The sequence below is a fragment of the Schistocerca americana genome, chromosome 2 (assembly GCF_021461395.2).
Source record: "Schistocerca americana isolate TAMUIC-IGC-003095 chromosome 2, iqSchAmer2.1, whole genome shotgun sequence".
Lineage (NCBI taxonomy): Eukaryota > Metazoa > Arthropoda > Insecta > Orthoptera > Acrididae > Schistocerca > Schistocerca americana.
In genome coordinates this window covers 743,133,510-743,153,806 of record NC_060120.1, presented here as the reverse complement: position 1 = coordinate 743,153,806, position 20,297 = coordinate 743,133,510, and the positions used below count along the sequence as shown (strand labels likewise).

Below are 20,297 nucleotides of genomic sequence, written 5' to 3'. Positions count from 1 at the left end.
ACTGGGCTAGTCAGTTAGTCCAGTATAGTCTTCCCCTGTCGGGAAATGTAATTTTGGGTCCGGCTAACTGAATCTTCAGGGTCCTTCATGCACTCAGGCACAACTATCTCTTTCTGAATAACCTTGAGCTGGCAGCTGAGCGACCGCAGAAAGCGGGTCTGCCAGGCAGCGTGGAGACTGCAGTTAGTTTGTGTACGTCTCGACTAACCAAGAGCCGAGGCTCTCGGGCACCTCGTGCGCCTTGTAAGTTTTTACGGAATAAAGTATTTTTATATTACGTGTTGTGTTCCGTCCAGTCATTGTGTAGTGGAATAGGCGGGGGGGGGGGCGAGGGGGGGGGGGGGGGGGTAGGCATTGAGTTCTTTCGCTCTCTGCTCCCAAAACGTATATGTGCCAATGCAGGACCAGATGCCTCTGCCAGCGAACTGCGCATAGTTTACAAGTGGAACAGGAAATAAAGTGACTAGTAGTGGTACCAGGTACCCTCTGCAATGCACCATACGGTGGCTTGAGGAGTATCTATGTAGCTGTAGATGAACGTAGGATAATTCTGCTAATATTTTTATGTCCCCGCTTGTCTACTATAATATGTAGTTTAGTTCAGTGACGACCTTGTCATCACGGGCGAATCTGCTCGGTTTCCCGGGAATAGTTTAGCGGTACATGTGGCTCTGAGAAGCTCGACGCTACCACAGGCAGCGACGGATACACGTGTAGCTGTGCCGGACAGGGTAATTGGCTGTCGCAATGCCTGCAGCAGGCCTGGTTAGGACGCCGTGAGTAGCGCAGCGCACACGCCGTCAGTCCAACCGCTTCCCTCTGATGTCTCTGCTCTGTTCTGGCCTCTGTTACTCACAGGGCCAGCAGCGCGGTAGCTATTTACACAGTCTGCCAGCGGGATTTCTGTACTGCGTGACGCCCTGTCAGAAAATAAACATCTGCATCGCGCCTTGGCGGCGCCGGATTTATCGTTGAGATGTATCACCACGGAAGGGCCTTTCGCTCCTGAGGATCTCACCATTCACAGAGCTCCTCATCAGTTCCCGCGTGCATTAGTCTACGTCTACTCCGCGCAGCCTTTTCGTGTTGTGTACTTGTGTTGGTGTGGGTCGCCAAACAGGCAGCGTAAAGGTTCACAAAGATCTGCTCAACCTGTGTTGACACTTCGGCAACAGAGCTTTACACGTACTCTCTACAAACACTTAGGTATTAATTTTGTCCGTCTGTACTTTGTGTTAACACCGCATAGAACGATTCAAATGTCTGTAAGGACTGCCTCAGCGCTTTTGGCAGTCGATGTATCATGGAAACTCCAGGATAATTCCAGGTCTCTTCTTTTGTTTGCGTGGTCTTCAGTCCGAAGACTGGTACGATGTAGCTCTCCACTCTAGTCTCTGCTGTGCAAGCCACTTCATTTCTGCATAACTACCGAAACTTAAATCCATTGAAACCTTCTGGATGTATTCGAGCCAAGGTCTCTCTCTATAACTTCCATCCGTTACACTCCCCTCCACTACCAAATTAACTCTTCCTTGATGCCTCATTATGCATCCTATCAACTGATTCCTTTTTTTAGTAAAGTTGTGCCACAAAGTTCTTTTCTACAAAATTCTATTTCACCTCTCTCTATTACTTATACGACCCACCAAAAAAATACCCAGCATTCTTCTGTAGCACCACATTTCAGAAGTTGCTATGTCCTTGGCATCCGAGCAATTTATCGGCCACGTTTCAGTTCCGTTCGAGGCTACACAACAAACAAATACATTAAGAAAAGATCGATCTTAACAGATGTATCTTTTCATAAATTTTTTCTTGCTATTGACAAGGACTCATTTAAGTCCTCTGTACTTCTACCATCTTCAAATATTCTGGCGCCCAAATAGCAAAACTCATGTAGTGATTTGTAATTGAGTGTGTGCGTGTTCCCGCTTCCAAAAATGGCTCTGAGCACTATGGGACTTAACTGCTGATGTCATCAGTCCCCTAGAACTTAGAACTACTTAAACCTAACTAACCTAAGGACATCACACGCATCCATGCCCGAGGCAGAATTCGAACCTGCGACCGTAACGGTCGCACGGTTCCAGACTGTAGCGCCTAGAACCGCTCGGCCCCTCCGGCCGGCATTCCCGCTTCACGCGATGCAGTTTGTGTGTGTGTGTGTGTGTATTTTGTAATAACACAGTGAAATGTATTCGAATATCTTACTTCTTAAACTAGTTGTTTTAATACCATGTGTTCAATAGTATCTCATAAAAAATATACGACAACATAATGTAATGCATAAACTTTACAAGTGACAGACTTTGCCTGAAGCCGTCCTGCCACGGGACGATGCAGCTACCGTTGACACTGTCGCAGGCGGGACATCCAACCTGACGGTGTGTGTGCCGTCGGCACGCGGGACGAGATGGTTAACACGATTTGCACTCTCAGCGCTCTCGTGCGGCCGTATTTATTTGGCTCGCGTTGCGTAATGCTGTACGGCGATCTGAAATTCGTATTTGTAGAAGTTATTCATTAACTCAACTGCATTTTCATCCCATTTTCGGTTTCAAACTGAATATAGTTAAGGTACAGTGTCTAATGACGGTTAATGCATAATATCCATGTTCTAGATGTTGCATTGACTACCAACACTCTCAGGTTTTATTATAACAAATCGTAGCTAAAACGACTCATTTTCGAGATATCCTCAATGTGCTGATGCTTTGAAAGAGATTACATTCGTACCACGTACTCTATGAGAAACAAAACCCACCAAATACGTGTTTAACGCCATACAATATTGCTTCTCCTAGGTTCTGCTTGTGACGTAAAATGACGTCGCATCTCATTGGCCACGCTCCTCTCCACGACGCAAAAATGTAACAAGCTTGATTCTTTCTTCACGCTCCACAGTGTAATGTAACATGGAATTCCACGTTGTATCGTCACCAGGTTCTCGTCCACGTGCGTTTTCACGTCCCGTGAGAGGAGGGCTTGAACGCCAACGTAACATGCAGAACACATTTCACCGAGCCAGAATGAATCTTAGTTCTTTTCAGTAGTCGGCTGCGAGGAACAGTCTCGGACCTTAAGAAACTGTTTTTTCTTATGGATAACTTCAATTAGTGTATTCATGGCCTACTTGTCGTTGTCAGACATGAACAATTTAGTGCGTAGTAAGAATAACAAGTTCTGCGTCAGTATCATTATTCTTCTTGACTTTTGTCTCCGTGCATTTTTTCCTATTAATGTCGGAAGAACGAACGTCAGTTCCATGTCTCATAAGGCAGCTTTTACTTCGAAGAGGAATATTCAGATCAACAAAATGTTTTGTTTCATAGAATACTACAAATACAGTGAAGTACAGTACATTGTAAGAGAATGCCAGAACGTTGTTACCTTAAAGCGAGGCTAGATTCCTGTCTATTGTGCTTCGTTTCTGTTCGGTTCAGGCTGGCGAGTCACCATGACATAAAAATTTCTTACAACCCGAACAAGCGAAGTCGGATCTTGGCGATAAAGGCAACATTGTGGCATGTTGTGCTTTGGAAGCAAACGATTACAGCTGCCCTTGTATTCCAAGTAAGTTTGTAGTTGCAATATTCGCTTCTCTAGAGAATGAATACAAAATAATAATATTTGACGCTCGGTGTTTATTCTTCTACAGATATTTTCAAAATGTACCGTTGTCCTTCAGTGCAAAAATTTTGCTTCGTTATACTATACTGTTTGCACCTTTTTCTTGCCGCGCGTCGTAGCCGTGTGATAGATTAATGCGCTTCAGTAAAATTTATGCAGCGAAGTGAGTAAGTGATTAGTTGCACTGCTAAACTTTCTAACTTTGTCTAGGTGATGTTTTCTGAAAAAAAAAACTGTGCCTGAATGGTGCCCTGTAGTGAATCAAACAGCTTGTTGGACTTCGCTTTGCGTCCCGTTGAACTTGGAACTAGCATTGATAGGAACTGTCTCGACTCTTTAACGACATTTGATTTATAGCTTCTGAAAAGAAATCGTTCCACTGTATTTTGTATCATGCAGAGCCTGATGAGAAAGGGTTAGCGCTTATCAGCATGCAGCGTGTCCATTTACATTTATCTGTATCGTCGTTTACACTCTTGACAACGGCTTTGACTTCGTGTGCCTGGATAACCTACGATGTTTGATAATAAATTCAGCAAATAAGAGGAATTTTCTTACGTTTGCTGCGTAGTTGCCGTTAATATGATTTACAGGGGAGAGGTTTTTTGCACTTTTTTCGTGCTGAACCACTTATAATTTTCTGTTTCATTCAAAAGAACTAAGGGCAATCTCATACCTTAACTGCGGGCATGTGGAAAAGGAGGAGGCTATTGTATAATATTTCTTGGTTTATAGAAAATTAGTGTTCCTAGCAGTTAGTTACCACGACCCCGAAAATTTGATGATGGGATATACTGTATCTGTTATGTGCGTGGCTAATATTACAAACGCTGCGCCATAATAAGGCTTCCACGACTTAGTTCTCCGCAAAACATCCTCAATTTTGCTTAGGAGTATCGTTGACGACACAGAGGGGTATAGATCCTTAAAGATTTAGTTTTTACGCAATTCCAACATTGTGTTGGTATCAAGATCAACAGCTCAATATATTTGTAATTTATTAATTAAGGGCTCCACCAGAATTGTACGTAATATTTTTAATAGTGAATAGTTTGGAACATTTCCGTTCATTCTCAAACCATTACCTACATTAGATGTGCAGTGTTGGTAACAGAATATAAAATATAAAATTTTCAAACATTTTGTGCACAGATTAGTGCAGCATTATTCTGTTTTCATATGCTTTGTCTCTCTTGAGATCATACATAGATACTGCATTGACAAAGGTCTCGCGCGTTGTCATATTATTTTATACATTAATGTTATGTCATCAGGTAAAGGCTTTACTGAAGTATGAATCATTTTGAAAAAGAGCAAAAAGTTATTGTATTTCAATTCGTACTGTTCGTGCGTCAATTTGTCTGCCCACTTTATCTTCCGTTTATGTATTTCCCATTCTTCAAGTATTTGCAAGAGAGATCGGGACTACCTGTAATAAGATATGTCACTTCAGTAGCTCTGCGTGGTGCAGCAATTACGAAAGTATCGTTGCATTTGTGCTTCGTTTTGTAATTGACGTCTAGAATCTTGTTTCATTGCTAGTCCTGTGGTACCTCCTTCTCACAACTTCTGCGCCTTTTTTCCGTGTTTGTGCCATGGCAAGTGACAATTTACGAGACTGATTTTATCCGCAACGTAACGTGTGTAGAGATCACACTGTTATCAGACGCAGCGAGATCATTCATCGAGACGACCATTTTGATGCATCTTTGGCCGTATTTCTAAGTCAAAGCAGGAGGGCACTGAGATGGATGAGGCCCGAAAAAGAAGCTAGAACGCTATTTCAGCGTAATTTTATAGTTTATGAAAGTAAAGATGTAATTGTATTAGAAGTTCCGATACAAAATAAATATAATGACCATTGATAGAAAACGAATGTGCAGGGTTGCAAATGTATGTTATTCTGCAAGGGCTATCAAATTTTTGTTTTGTTTTTAATGCTTCATTCAGGTAAAAGATTTTTTTTTTAAGAAACGGTTTTATATCATTTCTTACGTATTTGGATGTATGTCTCACATGGTGATGTGATCCATGTATTTTAATGCAATCCATCATAAGCGAAGTTTTTCGTAAAGACGTTTTAACCCTTGAACGTGATATTTACCCTAGACGCAGAGAGATGGGGTACACAGATCCCGTCCAGTGGTGGAGAGTGGTGCTGTCAACAAGGATATGCAGCAACCAACATGTCGCTGACATTGCCAGAACCCATATAATAATGTTGACATCATAGAAACAGAAAAAGACAAGGAAGAACAAGCGAAGTTTTTTTCGAAAACTGAAACCCTTTTTATACTGCAGTTGGGAAACACAAATCTCGGAATTTCTGCGTGATGAAGGAGAGACAGTACCTGTAAGCAGGTACGCAAAAGATACTATTTTGTGGGATTAACTTCTGAAAGTGAAAAAATATTTTCCGATTGCAGTAAGGCCATAAAAAGACGACTGCAGCATAAGAGAAGCAGTTGTGCATAAAATGGAAGCGACAACTCGGCTAAACACTCGGACGTACAATATTATCAGTCACGCCCAGAAAATCTGAGAAATCACCCAATACCTGTGTAAACTGTCACTGCACTGGAAAATGAAACTAAATTACTCAAATATGTCGTACTGACTATGAGAAAAAAGTAATTGGTGCAGTGTTTTATTATTTAAATCAACATTCTGGAATGCTATAGTACCTCTTGTTATTGCATACAGGAGTTTAGTCGTACGCTTCTGGAGTCACACAATAATGATCTACGTTTGACGTTGATATTACGCGGTGCATGACGTAAACTGCGCGGGGGACCTGATACGGTGAGCACACAGAGCGTTACACGTGACGTAGACACCTCCAATATTTCATAAAAGGTTCAAGATAGCGGAACAAGTTTTGCGGTTTCGAGAGGTATCCAGAGGGGCGGTACCATTTCGTTGACTGAGATACTGAAGAAAGGAGTGATTAAATCGAATTGTTTTAACGATATTCGATACATTTTGGAATACTCGTTACTGATGACAGTGAATCTTTCAGCCAGATATGTCGAGAAGGTGGTAAATATATTGCCTGGAAAAAAAGAAGTAGTGGGAGAGTGAAGCTCCCAAACGGAGAAGAGGAAACGTAATGAAACTTCACCGAATGAGAGGGTGCCTTATATTTTTGAAGTGATTGCAAAATTGAGTCATATTTACAAAGAACTGGGCAGTATAAGTCCACGTGTTGTAAGCGGTCCAAGGTATCCTAGATACCGACACTGGGACGGAGCTGCTTCCACACGTGTTCTGTCGGAGACAGATCAGGGGACCTTGCTGGCACGAGAGCACCACATCTCGCAGAAAGTTCAAAGAGACACGTCGTCCTGTTGAAAAACGGCGCCACGATACTGTCACATGAGAGGTAACACATGAGGACGGTTGTGTCATCAGAGTTGCTTCAGTAACTCTCAGCTGTGACCTGAAATCAGACCCGATACCTCCCCAAACTGTGACGCCAGAAGTAACACCGCTGTGCCTCTCCGAAACATTGGAAGAGTGGGACCAGTCCCCAGGTCGCCACGATTCGTCGCTGAACACAGTGCGACCCGACTCATCATCAGTTTATGCTTCTCGGTCACTGCACTTCTCCAAACACAGCTGTTAGTAATGTGACGTTAAAGGCAGTCTACGCATGGAACGGTAATTCCCTAGTCCAGATCAGTGGCGTGGGATGGTATAGAATGTTGCAGCGTATCGTTCACTTGTTCTCGGATGACTTGATTTGAAGAGGCTATGTTTTGCTAGGCGCACAGTACCGCGATCCTCCCTTGTGGTGGTAAGATATGGTTCCCGGAAACTTGACGATGAGTATGCCTGTCCTCACCTTCTCATGCAGTCCAGCATCGCGCCACTACTACATCCGAGTGCCCCAAAAATGTGGATATTGCACCATTCGACCAGCGGACGAAATGGAGACCCACAATGAGATCCCTTTCAAACTCTCCCAGTTGCTGATATGCTGTCTCATACGAGTACGCAACATCTCTGTGTCCTTCGCAGTAACCCTCAACATCTGACGTTGTTCACGCCCCTCTCTCCCCTAGGATACCTGTAACAATATTGCTGCATCTGGCGTTTATTCTATCTGTGACAGGTAACTGCAACTAAAAATCATTTACGTACCCGCCGATGATAATGATGATGATGATGTGTGTGTGTGTTTACGAACTTACAAAGAAATGGCTCTGAGCACTATGGGACTTAACATCTATGGTCATCAGTCCCCTAGAACTTAGAACTACTTAAACCTAACCAACCTAAGGACATCACACAACACCCAGTCATCACGAGACAGAGAAAATCCCTGACCCCGCCGGGAATCGAACCCGGGAACCCGGGCGCGGGATACGAACTTACAGTACACTGAATCCTACCATGTATTCGAGTGCTTCACACTTTGTCAGGCAGTGTTTGATGATGAAGGCCGCTGACTCCCCGTTATGCCGTGTCTTCGTGATGACAGAGATGGAACTCCGATGTCGTGATAGTCTGGGCTGTCGCATTAAAAGACATTTCCCGCACTGCTTTTCGAGAAGTATCACAGAAAAGCATAACTTAGCCGCCGACATTGAGGTCGTTGAGCAGGTGTACTAGCTCAGTTAGGCAACGTCGGGGAAGAAAATGCCTTACAGCGTTGCCCAATGAAACATTCGCTGAAGTGATTGAAGGAAAAACCTAAATCATACCTACAGTGCGAGGAATTTAACCTCACGTCTTCAGCATACAAGTCTATTGGCGTGACCATTGCGCTACATCGCGCGAATATCCTCTGTGCAGAAGCTCGCAGTCAGTTTTAACATGCATCCACACTGATCACTTTCGACATACTCCCCGCATTACACTACGTCGCATCCCGTGGATCCCACGGAAAGTGGAACATGGAATGTAGATAGAGTAAGGATAGAGTAGTTCTTCAACCGAGTAAAAGGAGTTGCCCAACGGAAAGTTCATTAATTCAGCCTATAACACCACCACATTATCTACACAACAATTAATGTGCTCTTGTAAGTTGTTGGTCACATGTGCATCTGTGCATCTGACTCCTTTGTGTGCTAATGTCAATGTCTTTGTAGTAGTAGTTTTTGGTTCTCATGATATATTCATGATTTTCTCTAGTTTTTTGACAAGATAAATATTGATAATGACAAAAGATGTTAATCAACATTTATATATTTAAGTATTTGTCAAAAATACCAAGTTTTTTAAAAGGTTTTTACAGAATATTGTGGAATTTGCACTGGGTGTAATACTTACATCACTCTTTCGTATTCAGTAAATACAGTCCCTGTCAGCTGAGTTTCCCCAGAAAATGATATCTTAACTTATTGATGAATGGACACAGAATAAACTATTTTATTCCGTCGTAAATCGCCTACAGCAGTAATCATCTGTGCAGCAAAAATAGCTAAACTAAGGCGCTTCATTAATTCCGGACAGTGGGTTTTCCATTTAAGGTTGTAACTTCCCTATAGTTCCAAAAACTTAACACTTACTACTTCTTGTATTTCATCTTTCGAGAAACCTATTTGTAAAGGATTTGGAGTTCTGGCAGAAGTACTGAACTGTATGTACTAAGTATTAAAGTTCAGTGATAATGCATTATCCTGGAATCACTGTTCGAATATTCATTAGCTGTCTTTTCAACAAGGCAAATAGTACTGCTTTTTATTCCTGTACTTGTACCGTCTGCGAAAATGATACAATTGAGCTTCCACAGGTGGACAGAATCTTTCAGGAAGACAATGCCCCTCGTCGCAGGTCTGGAAATGCCCTGTAGTGATTATGAATCCAACTGAAATGCCCTCCTTGGGACCAGCTTCATAGTTTTGTTCTGTTACTGGGTAATATACCTTGCATCTTCCTACCGTGCAAACATCTTGGCACCACGACGCCTATTATAATCTATCGGTAACTTATCGAGATACTTCCGACTAATGAAACTGCTCTCAATAGAATTTGATTGTTACACTAACGCGATCCGACTGCGTTGAATTCATGTATGCGCAAAAAAAGTGTGTCTGGATTTACCGCGCGACTTTGCCGGTGCGATGGGGGTTACCTCGGGCGCAAGATGCAAAAACTCCAAAACGCCACCGGATGCCCTCATCTGTCGCCGGCACGACACGCATCGTATTTGAATAGCGCGGTAAGGGCAAGGAGTAAGGGCGTCAGCGGACGCGAGACTCGATTCCTCTATTGCCGTAGGACGTGCTGGCCATTCGTATCTGTCAGATGGCTGTCCGCGATTGCGAGCCTTTACACAGTTTCTCGCTTTAATGCGTCTCCAAGGGCGGAATCGGGAAAGGCGAGAGCGGGGCCTGCATCCGTCATCGCGACGTGGGTGACGGCGCCGGCAGGCGTCGCCGCGAAAGCACTAAGCGCCTCGCCGAGGTCGCCCCGCCGGTGCCAGCAAGTGGTCCAGATTGCTCCACTGCGCACTGCCTCGTCCCTGGCCTTGGCAGCACTGCCTGCACTCTAAATCTTCGCTGTACAGGAAGTCGCTCTGTTTTAAGCAAGGCCGCCGTCGTGTCCGGGAGTCTCGTCCTTACCGTTCTAGGAACTGGGACGAATGAGTGATGATGGAGCACAGCACACTGGCAGCCAAGGTGTGGAAAAGTTCATGACGCGGCAGAGGATATCGGATCACGACAGAAGCGCAGGGAGCCCTTGTACTTTGGTCTTCGTCAATTGATCTTTGCTCTGCTGTCACTGTTTGAAGACCAGCGAGACCACCTGTGAAAAGGCTGAATAACCACCACTTACAGTGTGGACTGCTGGGAGGCGCACAAGAAGAGTTTCAGTGAGTTTCTGAAAGATACGGACAGGATGGGAAGCCAGGCCGACTCCAGTGCTGGGCCCAGTTGCACTAGGTCTCTCGCTTGAGGATCAATGGTGCGAACAGCCCGATGGAGGTGATCCCGCAGATTCTCGACTGTGCTTAAATCCGAGGAGTGTGGTGGCCACAGGAGTGCAGTAAACTCATCCTGGTGCACGTCGAACCATGCACTTACATTGTGAGCTGTGTGACCCATTGCATGTTCCTGCTGTTAGATGCCATCGTGTCGAGGAAAAACAAGATGCTGTAGGGCTGGACACGGTCCCCAAGGATAGATGCGTACTTGTGCTGATACGTTGTCCGTTTTGGAATGACGAGATCACTCAGGGAATGCACTCCATCCTGGACTGTTCAGACACTGGTTGCAGGATGTTTACTAACAGACGTTTCAGGCCGTTCACAGCAATGGCCATGTGACCGACGGAGCATAAAACGTGCTTCATCTGGAAAGCACCGAGCGAGGTGGCGCAGTGAGCATTCCGGAGGACGGCAGTTCAATCCCGCGTCCGGCCATCCTTATTTACGTTTTCCGTAGTTTCCCTAAATCTTTTCAGGCAAATGCCGGGATGGTTCCTTTGAAAGGGTACGGCCGACTTCCTTCCCGAATCCGATAAGACTGATGACCTCGCAGTTTGGTCTTCTCCCCCAAAATCAACCCAACGCAACTCATCTGGAAAGCCATCTGCCAGTGGACGTCCAGTTGTAATGGCCCGCGTCGTTGAGGAGACACTGTTTCTTGCCTCTTGTTTCATGTGGGCGGTCAGTTGCTCATCACTTGCACGTCTATTTACCCGTACATATCACCGCCGTCATTCAACCCGTCATCTACCTGTGGTGCACCACAGTGCCCTCGGTGACAGTTTTGAACAGCACCATTTGCCATGTTCGGTATACTTCAACCACGGCGGCATGTGAACAGTTTACAAACTTAGCCGTTTCGGAAGAAATGCTTCCACCCTTGAACCTAAAGCAAATAATCATGCGCATTTGGACGTCAGGGATATCCTCCGTTTCCGCATTACGACAACGAGTGCACTGTTAAACACGTCCGCCCCCCACCCCCGGCGTGCTTTATATACCCTCCACTGCTAGTGCTGCTACTTGCCGCCTGTGAGTGGTCATTGTCGCTGACGTCGAACATATGCCGTGATCACATTAATGTGATTGGACCGTGTATTTTGTGTGGCTGAAGAGTTTTCTTTCAACAATAATTTAGTTTTAAATTAGTTTTGCAGCACAAGCCATTTATCGTCAGCAGTTTGTATTACACCTTTAACTGGTGCATTACACGGATCAGTATGCTTCTGTCTTGTGTTTGAGACTCGCATACTAGCCCAGCTACTTTGTTGCGAATAGTTTGCCAGATTAGTGGCGCACCTGACAGGAAACGCCTGAATCACTAATAAGGGATGCATACAGCGAACGTGCCACCGATTTTTCGCAACATTCATATTTAGAGGTAATAAACGCTGCTGTAGTAGAAACCGAGATGCAAAGTTCTATGAGCCTGTTTAATACTACATGACAGCGCCAGTCGTCGAGGAGCGGCGTTTGTGCACAGGTTAAAGTGGCATACGAGAGGTTTGTCATAATTCTTTTCCCTAATTTTCCACCAAACAGTCACGCGATTTCTTTTCAATCGCCTCGGAGACTCAATTTTTGGACATGTCCGAAAGAACAGATACCACATGTACAATTAAGGCGAGGATGGCCAATGATCAGTTCAGTACAGATGCACCCCACGCTCGAATTCTTACGTGAATCGGCAAAATGCCGGAAATAACTAGGAAAAAGGACAAGGGGCGCTACATCGGTAGTGTCTGAATGAATTGAGAATTTCGGTGTGATGGGAAGCGTGCTAGGGTGGTCCCTGCAGTTGCGATGAACACTGTGTCCGGATGGCGCAGTGGTCAGCGCATCTGCCTAGTAAGCAGGAGTCCCGGGTTCGAATCCCAGTCCGGCACAAAGTTTCAACTTTCCCAATTGATTTAAATCAATGCGTACTGGCAGTGTCATTAATCCGTGTGTGTATTGAATCATAGTCCATGTCTGTTGTTGCGGTCATGTTCGAAAGAACAGACACCGCATACATATATTCCAAAACAGCTGCTCAAATCAGGCATGAAACATAAAACTAAAAACCGCATTAAACACGTTTATGAAAACTGTTAGCAAGACAGTGTTAGGCCAGTGCTGCTGCGTTACATGCTTGTGCGTCTCCCACTGCTGGGTCACTAATTGAGCATGACGGTCCTAGGGGACATTCTGGGAGATGAACTGTAGTTTGATATTAGTGTCTTCCGTCAGTCCTCCGCGCCACATGGTTGCTTTTCTTGGAATAGGATTAGTTTCTGGTTATAATCCAAGGAGTAACTCATTCTTTGCTCATTTACTGGTTTGGGTGTGGTGGTGGTACAATGAACTCGCTTTCTAGATCGAAGCCACTGCCTAGCTGTTGCTGACGTGCATGTGTGATGTGTTATCAGGAATTATGTGCTCTTTATATCCTTACACAAGTACTTCAACAACCAGATGTATCATGTGTGTAATAAGATGCTGTCTGTAAGACCAGCCGCACAGTCCATGACTGCAGCGACTTTGTTTAAGCTTAGGGACTGATGACCTTAGCAGTTAAGCCCCGTAGGATTTCACACACACATACACACACACACACACACACACACACACACACACACACACACACAGTACGGATAAAAAAAAACACTCGACGTGATACTCATGTTTATTGGTACCATCAGTTTCAAAACTTTATCGGTTACTCTCCTCTAGTGGTGTTGACAACACTTTATGCTTGTAAGATCTGTTTTAAAAATCGCTAAAAATGAGTACCTAGTGATCTTTACTAATCGGTATGAAATAATTATCATTTTGCGCGTATCCGTCTCACCAAACACAGTTGGAAAAAAAAAGCACATCATTGCAGGAAAATCGTATGTGAACGATTAATTTATAAAATGAACAGGAAGGACAGTATTGTCCAAATGCGTGGCAAACTATATGTAGCAGCTACCTTTTCTTTGTACTTCAACATACCAAGAAAGCGAGGGCGTTGCAAACTTAACAGCAGGATGGACAGGATGAAATGTATCATTCACAGACGGTCATACAGAATCAAGTTTAATTTCACTTATATCATTCTATGGTTTGTTTGATTTACACACTGTCATACAGGCCATTGCATGATTTAAGTGCATTTATGTTAATTATTTTGTTCAGAAACGACAATTCGGCATCTAACTGCCGCATTGAGCCGAAATATCATATTGGAAATGAGTGTTTACCACACAAAACAATGTAATGATAGCATGTGGGCTGCTGAAGGTGACAGTGTGTTACCAAAACACGTCATGCCTACCTAGTGTCGGCCGCTATGGTGGAGTGGTTCCAGGCGCTTCAGTCCGGAACCGCGCTGCTGCTACCGTCGCAGGTTCGAATCCTGCCTCGGGCATGGTTGTGTGTGATATCCTTAGGTTAGTTAGGTTTAATTAGTTCTAAATCTAGGGGATTGATGACCTCAGATGTTAGTCCCATAGTGCTTAGAGCCATTTGGGCCTACCTAGTATTGGAAACCCAAAAGTGGATGAAGCAAAAGTGTGACGTTCTGCAAATTTCGTGGGACCAACACTTGCCGCAACCATTTCCGATTTAATACAGGTGACTGAAGTGATGTAAGTAATTATTACACATGTGCTGTAGCGAACTATGGACGATAAATACCTTCTGTATTGTAAAATACTGACAAGACATTAACATTGTTTACGTCTCACAGAATGTAAATTTTTACTTTATCTTTGTTTTTAATTTTATTTGATTGGGTTTCAAGCAGAGCCCATGACATCAGACATTTTTATTTCACATAATGATGCAAACGAGACGTTGGTCTTACTTCATAACAAAATATAAAACATAAGCGAGCAAATAAATAATGAACAAATTTAGCCTGAGTGCAACATTATAATAAAAGCAACGAAATTTTAACATAAAATCCAATTGTATATATACAAAAGGAAACGACGCCAAATTTTAAAGTTCACTTTTACAAAGACGGATGAAACTGCAAATACATCTGGCCCTGGACCTATTCAAACATGTAATTTCTACGGCGCAAAGTAATACTTTTTCTTAAACGAGGCGTCGGGTTTCAGCACTGTATTTCAGAAATGTTCCTTAAAGAAAACCGTTTTAAACATATGGGTTCCAACGTTTTCTAGTTTTTTAACGTAATGAATGCTTTCAGTTGAACTGGAAGTGCCGATTCGTCGCGGAGAAATTTTGCAGGTGAAATATTATACACCGCTTGCCGCATCGTAGCTTTTCAAGACAACTTATGTTCCACACTGTGATCTCTCTCGTAACACAAATGCTCTCTCATTCCTTTTCGAGAAATCGTTGGTATTTACAAATCATCCGCAAAGAGTAACTAGGCATTACCGCAGCTGTGTGCTAGCATAGAAAGGCTATTTTGGAGTGAGTGCACGTCTATGGACGCCGCTGCTGTGTAGTGTGACACAGGCGCATTGGAGCGCATGAATGACGAGCCATACTGCCATGACGTCACAACCACGCTAGACTACGCGCGCTCGATGACGCCACTTCGTGGAAACCGAGGCCATGATGGAAAAATTGCTGCCTCCACCCCGCTCTACGGCTTCATGTTTGTGTTCGCTGCCGCTGTATTAATTCTAGCTGCACACGTCAAGCTGCGTTTAAGGACATACACGTAAATAAACTCATCTTTAAATGTCAGCACTTCGGGAGCTGACCTTTACACACTGTGAAGCAGCGCTGACTATTAGTCGCTGATAAAACTGTCTCCTCATTACCTCTGAAAGAAGAAATGAATGATTTAAACTTCATCTGTTAATTTCGTGTTCAGCTGTGTTAAGGTTTTTCCGTGATTAAGAATTTATTTGTGATTAAGAATTTATTTGTTGCCGTAAATATAACAGAGCTGAAGTTGTATATTTAACGGATATCAGAAAAACATACCAGTAAGTTTGTATGTGAACGGTACTGGCAAGATTTTCTCACTTAGTACTCACGTAGCTATAAAATTTCTCGCAAATCAGTACTAATTCCTGTATTCTTCAACTTGGGATACCACAACGTAATGCCCTTGACATCGGCGACATTTTCCCATAAGCTACCAAAACAAGATAGTCGTTGTACCAAAACAAGCTAGTCGTTGGTCATATTTTGACACTGCATCAATACGGTTCAGTCCATATCGCAAAGAATTTTTTAATTACTTGCGAGGTGTAAACAAAATCTAAAATGAGCAATGTAATGCAATTTTCATCCGTTACCTGACTTTTATACTGGGATTTTGTTGTTGGCCTGATCGATTATGCCAGTCATGCAATGAATTATTCCTTGATTTGTGAAAATTTCTACTGTCCTGGACAGTCCAACTTATATATAGACGGTGTTACTTGCTAATACCGTTACACCAAATTCGTGTATGTCGTAGACATTGCGTATATAATAAAACTTGTCATCAAAGATTTTTCGAAGTTATTTCTTTAATTAGGAAAAATGTAATCTTAGAAGATTTTACACTCTACATTGTTAATCTTCTCGCCTGAGAAATAACAGCTGAGACCCTAACCATGCCGCAAATCAAATGGTTCAGCATGCATCGTCACTGTTTGAAGCAAGCACTTCACATTGCCCATCTACGCAAGACTTGTAGAGAAAGTAGTGCCTACCATTTTTCTCTTTGTAAAGGGGAAGTCTAGGACGACGATATCCCGTCAGGCCGAGTCTCAGACCATGGAAACAAATGTTAAATCAGACGAAGAGAATAAAATTCTACTCCAGCACATGCCATTACGTGCTGCGTTCCTAAAAAAAAATTTCGATTTTTGTAACTTTGACTAAATTTCGTTGATCGCTATAGTGGTAAATATTGTTGAAGGTTGTTCTCAGTTTCAGTCAACTCCGTCACGTGATTTCATTCGGATTTTTTTGTTGATACAGGTTACACTCTGTGGCTAACAGAGCGTTCTTAATCGTAAATGGGGCATCATTTTGTAAAGAGAATATTTCATAGTAATCCGTTAGTTTCTTGTAAATTCCAAAAACTATTTAGAATCACTGACAACTGCTTTTGTAATTAATCCTTCCAGACACGACTTTCAGTCATTTTAAGTGTACTTTACCGGTACCGAACGCTGTAACGGAGTAGTCGTTCCGATTTTGTACTTCAAACAATGCATTTACAAATTTCATTGTGTACTTCCACGTTTCTACGAGTCGTTGTTATGGGAAAAATAAACTTATGAAGAATGAGCATATTAAACTTCTAGTTTTCGTATTCATTTGATACGGCAGAGATTTTCAACTTTTAAATACTTTTTAAGAATTATGTTTATTTCGCTTCTTTCAGAATATAGACTGGATTATGTGATATTTTCTTATCCAGGCATGCACTTTAACTTTACGAAACTTCCCTCGAGACATTTTTGCACAAAGCAACAATATTTTTGAGGCTGAGACATTAAGAAAGGGGACTGGAACACGCTCATAGCTTCTGAACAGTCTAATTAGGTAATAAAATTTCTTAAGTGTTTTGCTTTGCGCATTGTCGCTCCAGATTCGATATCAATTCCATATTCGTTTCCAAAGAAACATCACAACCTAACAGTGTTAGCTTTGTGATCTGTCAGATTTACAGGATGTTCAAAATGGTAATATTGTACCCGCTGCAAGGAACAAGCAATATTTTTCCGCAATTTTACTGTCCAGTCACAAACGAAAGTACACACGATACAGCAGTACATTTGTTATTGTTACTTGATGACGGTATTCGAAGTAGAGCCACAGCTACTCTTTGTCTTCAAAAGATTCATTTCAGTTAGACAATTTTGAGTTTGGCCGGCATTTGATTTTTTTTAACTCTGAGTTGACAAAAGTCATGGGATACCTCCTAATATCTTGTCGAACCTCCTGTTTTCCGGAGTTGTACAACAGCTACCGTGGCTGTGACTCAACAAGCCGTTGGAAGTCCCTGCAGAAATATTGAACCATGCTAATTCTATAGCTTCCCACAATTGCGAAAGTGTAACCAGTGCATGATGTTGAACACGAACTGACCTCTCGATTTTGTCCTAGAAAAGTTCGATTGGATTCATGTCGGGCGATTTGGCTGGCCGAATCATTCGCTGGAATTGTCCAGAATGTTCTTCAAACCAATCGCGAGCAACTGTGGCCTTGTGACATGACATCGTCGTTTGGGAACATGAAGTCCATGAATGGATGCAAATGGTCTCCATGTGACCGAACATAACCATTTCCAGTCAATGATCAGTTCGTTTGGGCCAGAAGGCTCACTCTGTTCCATGTAAACACAGCCCCCATCACCATACAACCACTACCAGCTTTTACAATGCCCCGTTGACAATTTGAGTGACCGTGCGGTTCTAGGCGCTGCAGTCTGGAACCGCGATACCGCAGACGTTGAGTCTCATAGTGCTCAGAGCCATTTGAACCATTTTTTGACAACTTGAGTCCATGGTTTCGTGGGCTCTGTGCCACAGTAGAACCGTACCATCAGCTCTTGCTAACTGAAATCAGTACTCATATAACCAGTCCACGGCTTCCCAGTCGTCTAGTTAGTGCCCAACCTATATGATAACAAGCCCAGGAGAGGCGCTGTGGGAGATGTGCTGTTGGCAAAGGCACACGTGTGGGTCGTCTGCTGCTATAGCCCGTTAATGCCATTATTTCACGCAGTGTTGCTGCGTTAGCATTGACAACTCTACGCAAACGCCGCTGCTGTTTGTCGTAAATTGAAGGCCGTCGGCCACTGCGTTGCCCATGGTGAGAGATAATGCCTGGAATTTAGTATCCTTGGCGCACTCTTGACACTGTCGACTCGGAATACTGAATTCCGTAACTATTTCCGGAAAGGAATGTCCCATGCGTTTAGCTCCAATTACCATTCCACGTTCAAAGTCTGTTAATTCCGGTCGTGCGACCCTAAACACGTCGGAAACCTGTTCTCATGATTCACTCGAGTACAAATGACAGCTCCGCCTACGCACTGCTCTCTTATACCTTCTGTACGCGATACTACCACCATTTGTGTATGTGCATATCGCTATCCCATAACTTCTGTCACCTCATTGTATAGTAAACACAGAGACGGAAAACTTTAGTCTGTGAACAGAACAGTCACACTTTTCTTTGAGAGTGGAGACCGTGATTTATAAATTGAGGACTAGGTAACCATTGACCTAGACGATTTGGAAAACAGCGTATAAGTGCCGTTCATTTATATCATCGTGGCCAAAGTTTGCCTTCTCTGAAATAACAAATTCCAGCCAAGTCTGGTTTGAATAACCGATTTGCAGAAAACATCTGAGGATGTTGGGCAGTCGCAGCGATCCACATAAACGTGCTGACCACGAAATACTAAAAAGTATTATTTTTGTAGCGTGTCCTAGAAAAAATCATGGTTTTCAGTATTGGTTTTGCGAACTCTACCTTCTCAAAAATTTTGCATTTGATGTGACAAAATCATTTTTAACACCCAAAAAGTGCAGTTTTCTAGATACCCGTCAAATACAGCATTTATTGGACAGTTCGTCAGAATTACTTTTCGAATTGTGTGAGTTTAGCTTTAAACGATATCGGCATTACACATACCATTTCGACTGTCCAGCAGACAGTAACGTCGAGAACAGCGGCTGGGTATCTTAAAATCATGTCATATTTTCACCCTTCTACAATCCAATATTTCCTCCTGGTAGCTTTATTGTTTTCTACTCGCATAGGTACTGTGCTGTGTCCTGTACGCTTTAACGTAGCTTCCCCCATTGCGGTTGCCTCACACGTTTAAGGCATGACTAACCACTGTAGTGATGCCATCTGCTTTACGTAACGCGACAGGTTTTGTGATTCAACAAGAAGAAGGTAGCACAATACGCACTTCTCTACGCTTCCATTGCCTTTAACCTAATGTTCACATTTGTTAGACTGTCATACTGCTCATAAACTTGAAAAAAAAATTATGAACTTTCGATATACTTCCGTTTTCCAATGCAATCTGTTTTTGTGGAAGTATCAAATGGTTCAAATGGCTCTGAGCACTATGGGACTTAACATCTATGGTCATCAGTCCCCTAGAACTTAGAACTACTTAAACCTAACTAACCTAAGGACATCACACACATCCATGCCCGAGGCAGTATTCCAACCTGCGACCGTAGCAGTCGCTCGGCTCCGGACTGAGCGCCTAGAACCGCTAGACCACCGCGGCCGGCTGTGGAGGTATCAGTGATATCATCAAATCAGTCTTGCCATATTACCATTCTGTTATACTTCTTGTTGCTCCTGAAGCCAAAGACGTTGCTCTAATATTAAAGAAGATGACAGCTTGAAGTGTAGCAATGTGTTCCACGATTAGGTCGCTGTTCACAACAGCTTCATTACTTTCGTGACACTTTAAAATTTCCCTTCACGAAAGTCTTTGAATGATTTAAACTATCAAAATGTTACTTTCATCATCAATGGCTGTTACTCCCAAACAATTTTTGAGGATGAGGAAGGACTGTAGAGCAAGGTATTCTGAATCTCACAAAGAGTGCTGAATAAGTTAGTTGTTTCATTTGTTGCGATAAAGCCTTGTCACTGTAGTGACAACTTATTTTGCAGAAATCTATTTTACATTTTGCCAATATGGGGTTTTTGTTTTCACTGTGTGTTTTCTTTGTGCCTTCTTGTTCTTTTGCAAGCTTGCGGTGATATTCGACAATGTTACATCTTAGTTGGCCTGTGATTTTTCATA

The 20,297-nt window shown here is 43.0% G+C and overlaps 1 protein-coding gene and 1 non-coding gene across 2 annotated transcripts in view; both read left to right on the top strand.

The window, feature by feature from the left end:
* LOC124594848 (cytohesin-1) overlaps positions 1–20,297 on the top strand; it is a 210,495-nt gene that overhangs the window by 41,717 nt on the left and 148,481 nt on the right. The gene's annotated exons all lie outside the window — the stretch shown is intronic.
* Trnat-agu lies at positions 12,379–12,451 on the top strand. Its single transcript has one exon. It is a non-coding gene; the product is annotated as a tRNA-Thr (tRNA).